The sequence below is a fragment of the Ranitomeya imitator genome, chromosome 8, assembly GCF_032444005.1.
Source record: "Ranitomeya imitator isolate aRanImi1 chromosome 8, aRanImi1.pri, whole genome shotgun sequence".
NCBI lineage: Eukaryota > Metazoa > Chordata > Amphibia > Anura > Dendrobatidae > Ranitomeya > Ranitomeya imitator.
This window is the reverse complement of record NC_091289.1, coordinates 159350747-159356300: the sequence shown is the minus strand read 5'-3', so window position 1 is coordinate 159356300 and position 5554 is coordinate 159350747.

Here is a 5554-nt window from a genome sequence, read left to right as displayed (position 1 = left end):
AATCCAAGATCTTCTCCACAACATACTCCAATTCTCCCTCCACCAGCACTGGAGCAGGAGGCTCAAGAGAAGGAACAACAGGTACCTCATACTTCCGCAACAACGACCGATGAAACACATTATGAATAGCAAACGATGCCGGGAGACCCAAACGAAACGACACAGGGTTAAGAATTTCCAAGATCCTATAGGGACCGATGAACCGAGGCTTGAACTTAGGAGAAGAGACCTTCATAGGAACAAAACGAGAAGACAACCACACCAAGTCACCAACAAGAAGTCGAGGACCCACGCGGCGACGGCGATTAGCAAACTGCTGAGCCTTCTCCTGGGACAACTTCAAATTGTCCACCACATGACTCCAAATCCGATGCAACCTATCCACCACCATGTCCACTCCAGGACAATCAGAAGGTTCCACCTGACCAGAGGAAAAACGAGGATGAAACCCCGAATTACAAAAGAAAGGAGAAACCAAGGTAGCAGAACTAGCCCGATTATTAAGCGCAAACTCGGCCAGCGGCAAAAAGGTAACCCAGTCATCCTGATCAGCAGAAACAAAACACCTTAAATAAGTTTCCAAGGTCTGATTAGTTCGTTCAGTCTGGCCATTCGTCTGAGGATGGAATGCAGACGAAAAGGACAAATCAATGCCCATCTTAGCACAGAAAGTCCGCCAAAATCTAGACACAAACTGGGATCCCCTGTCAGAAACGATGTTCTCAGGAATCCCATGCAAACGAACCACATTCTGAAAAAACAGAGGGACCAACTCAGAGGAGGAAGGCAACTTAGGCAAGGGTACCAGATGAACCATTTTAGAAAAGCGATCACACACAACCCAGATGACGGACATTTTTTGAGAGACAGGGAGATCCGAAATAAAGTCCATGGAAATGTGCGTCCAAGGCCTCTTCGGGATAGGCAAAGGTGACAACAATCCACTGGCCCGAGAACAGCAAGGCTTAGCCCGAGCACAAACCTCACAAGACTGCACAAAAGAACGCACATCCCTCGACAAGGAAGGCCACCAAAAAGACCTGGCCACCAAGTCTCTAGTACCAAATATTCCAGGATGACCTGCCAACGCAGAAGAATGGACCTCGGAGATGACTCTACTGGTCCAATTATCCGGAACAAACAGTCTCTCAGGCGGACAACGATCAGGTTTAGCCACCTGAAATTCCTGCAAAGCACGTCGCAAGTCTGGGGAGACAGCAGACAAAATCACCCCATCCCTAAGGATACCAGAGGGCTCAGAATTTCCAAGGGAGTCAGGCACAAAACTCCTAGAAAGAGTATCCGCCTTCACATTCTTTGAACCTGGCAGGTATGAAACCACAAAATTGAAACGAGAGAAAAACAGTGACCAACGAGCCTGTCTAGGATTCAGACGCCTGGCAGACTCAAGGTAAATCAAATTTTTGTGATCAGTCAAGACCACCACACGATGTCTAGCACCCTCTAGCCAATGACGCCACTCCTCAAATGCCCACTTCATGGCCAAAAGTTCCCGATTACCAACATCATAATTCCGCTCAGCCGGCGAAAACTTTCTAGAAAAAAACGCGCATGGCTTCATCACTGAGCCATCGGAGCTTCTCTGTGACAAAACCGCCCCCGCTCCAATCTCGGAAGCATCAACCTCAACCTGAAAAGGGAGCGAAACAACTGGCTGACGCAACACAGGAGCAGAAGAAAACCGGCGCTTAAGTTCCTGAAAGGCCTCCACAGCCGCAGGAGACCAATTAGCAACATCAGCACCCTTCTTAGTCAAATCCGTCAAAGGCTTAACAACACTAGAAAAATTAGTTATAAAACGACGATAGAAATTAGCAAAGCCCAAGAACTTCTGTAGACTCTTAAGAGATGTAGGCTGCGTCCAGTCACAAATAGCCTGAACCTTGACGGGATCCATCTCAATAGTAGAAGGCGAAAAAATATACCCCAAGAAAGAAATCTTCTGGACTCCAAAGAGACACTTTGAGCCTTTTACAAACAAGGAATTGGCCCGCAGGACCTGAAACACCTTCCTGACCTGCTGAACATGAGACTCCCAGTCATCAGAAAAAACCAAAATATCATCCAAATACACAATCATAAATTTATCCAGATATTCACGGAAAATATCGTGCATAAAGGACTGGAAGACTGAAGGAGCATTAGAAAGTCCAAAAGGCATTACCAAATACTCAAAATGGCCCTCAGGCGTATTAAATGCGGTTTTCCACTCATCACCTTGCTTTATTCGTATAAGATTATACGCACCCCGAAGATCAATCTTAGTGAACCATTTAGCCCCCTTAATGCGAGCAAACAAATCAGTCAACAATGGCAAAGGATACTGATATTTTACGGTAATCTTATTCAAAAGACGATAATCTATACAAGGCCTCAAGGAACCATCTTTCTTGGCCACGAAAAAAAAACCTGCTCCCAAAGGGGACAAAGATGGACGGATATGTCCCTTTTCCAAGGACTCCTTAACATAATCCCGCATAGCAGTATGCTCTGGCACTGACAGATTGAACAAACGACCTTTAGGAAATTTACTGCCCGGAATTAAATTTATAGCACAATCGCAATCCCTGTGAGGAGGAAGCGAACTGAGCTTAGGCTCCTCAAAAACATCCCGATAGTCAGACAAAAACACAGGAATCTCAGAAGGAGTAGATGAAGCGATAGAAATCGGAGGTGCATCATCATGAACCCCCTGACAACCCCAGCTTAACACAGACACTGATTTCCAGTCAAGGACTGGATTATGAGTTTGTAACCATGGCAGACCAAGTACTAGAACATCATGCAAATTATACAATACCAGGAAGCGAATCACCTCCTGATGAACGGGAGTGATACGCATGGTCACTTGTGTCCAGTACTGAGGTTTATTCATAGCCAAAGGTGTAGAGTCAATTCCCTTCAAAGGAATAGGGACTTCCAGAGGCTCCAGACTAAACCCACAGCGATTGGCAAATGACCAATCCATAAGACTCAGGGCAGCGCCTGAATCCACATAGGCATCGACGGAAATGGATGATAATGAACAAATCAGAGTCACAGACAGAATGAACTTAGACTGTAAAGTACTAATGGCAACAGACTTATCAACCTTTTTTGTGCGTTTAGAGCATGCTGATATAACATGAGCTGAATCACCACAATAAAAGCACAACCCTTTTTTCCGCCTATACTTTTGCCGTTCACTTCTGGACTGAATTCTATCACATTGCATTATCTCAGGTGACGGTTCAGACGACACCGCCAAATGATGCACAGGTTTGCGCTCCCGTAAACGCCGATCAATCTGAACAGCCATAGTCATAGACTCATTCAGACCAGCAGGCGCAGGGAACCCCACCATAACATCTTTAATGGCCTCAGAAAGGCCATCTCTAAACTTTGCAGCCAGAGCGCACTCATTCCACTGAGTAAGTACCGACCACTTCCGAAATTTTTGACAATAAATTTCTGCTTCATCTTGCCCCTGAGAGAGGGCCAACAAAGCTTTTTCAGCCTGAATCTCTTGGTTAGGTTCCTCATAGAGCAAACCCAATGCCAGAAAAAACGCATCTGCATTAAGCAACGCAGGGTCCCCTGGTGCCAATGCAAATGCCCAATCCTGAGGGTCACCCCGCAGGAAAGATATAATTATCTTGACTTGCTGAGCAGGGTCTCCAGAGGAGCGAGATTTCAAAGAAAGAAACAACTTGCAATTGTTCCTAAAATTCAGAAAACGAGATCTATCTCCAGAAAAAAACTCTGGGACAGGAATTCTAGGTTCAGACATAGGAGCATGTACAACAAAATCCTGTATATTTTGAACCTTAGTGGCAAGATTATTCAGGCTGGAAGCCAAACTCTGGACGTCCATGATAAACAGCTGAGATCAGAGCCATTCAAAGACTAAGAGGAGGAGGAAGTAGCCAGGCTGCAATAAGGCTAGGCAGCAAACTCTGAGGGGAAAAAAAAAAAAAAAAAAAAAAAAAAACTTCCTCAGACTACTTATCCTCCTACTTCAGCCAATACAATTAACACTTTGTGGGCCGGTTATACTGTCATGATCCCAATGGCAGGGGATCACAAAAAGGACAAGCACAGATACAAACAAGCTCTAGGGCGATGGAACCTGAGCTGACCGCGACCCTGAACCTAACACACAAATAAAAGTAGCCGGGGAACGTGCCTACGATGATCCTAGACGTCTCGCTCCAGCCGAAGATCTAACTTCCCCTATCAGAAGAAACACAGACCTCTCTTGCCTCCAGAGAAATACCCCACAGCAAATAGCAGCCCCCCACATATAATGACGGTGAAATGAGAGGAAAGCACATACGTAGTATGAAAACAGTTTCAGCAAAATGAGGCCCGCTAAAGCTAGATAGCAGAGGATACAAAAGTGAACTGCGCGGTCAGCGAAAAACCCTTCAAAAAACCATCCTGAAATTACTTGAACTCATGTGCCAACTCATGGTACATGAAAAGCAATTTCAGCCCACTAGAGCAACCAGCAGCAGAGAATCACATATCTGCAGGCTGGACTAAAAACCAAATTAAGCAAAACACAAAACAGGAAAATACAAACTTAGCTTGTCCAGAAGGTTCTAGGAGCAGGGAGCAGAGGTAACAAGACACACTGGATACATTGATAACCGGCGAGGAAATGCCAGCAAAGCCAGGTTAAATAGGAAACTCCCATATGCTGATGGAACAGGTGGAACCCAGAAACCCAGGAAAGACAAGTCACCCAGTACCATCAGTAACCACCAGAGGGAGCCCAAAAACAGAACTCACAACAATGTGGCACAGCTTTATATGGAGCATCTTATGGGGCAATAATGAACGGTATGGAGCATCTATTTTTATTTTTGAAATTCACCTGTAGCTGCTGCATTTCCTACCCTAGGCTTATACTCGAGTCAATAAGTTTTCCCAGTTTTTTGTGGCAAAATTAGGGGGGTCGGCTTATGCTCGGATCGGCTTATACTCGCGTATATACAGTAATTGTTTTTATGTTTTGATAGATTGGACAGTTCTGAACGCGGCGATACCAAATATATGTACTTTTTTAATAGCTTTATTTTTTACTTTGGGGGAAGATGGGTGATTTGAAGTTTTTATTTTATTTTTTATTTTTTTCATTTTTTTCGAAACTGTTTTTTTACAAATGTACAGATAAGGATAAGGCGACCCTCAAAGTGGCTTTATCAGGGGAGGTGAAAAAAGGTACCAACACGTCGACAAAAAGGGTATTAGATACTCTATTAGAATTTCTACCTTATGATTAAGGATAAATATAGTATTAGTGAAGTTAATATCCAATTAATAAATCAAAGCAAACCAATAAATAATTATCACCCCCCAAAAAAGTTAAAATAAATAAAAATTTGTGATAAAAAATATGTATAATAGGTTGACCTGAGTGCTATTGGGAAAATGATGAAATAAGAGTGTTGTTATGCCATAAATAATCGCCAATAACAAGAGGATAATTGTAATAACATAATATATAGTGATAAGTATGTTTGTTGTTATTATTATTATTTATATAGCA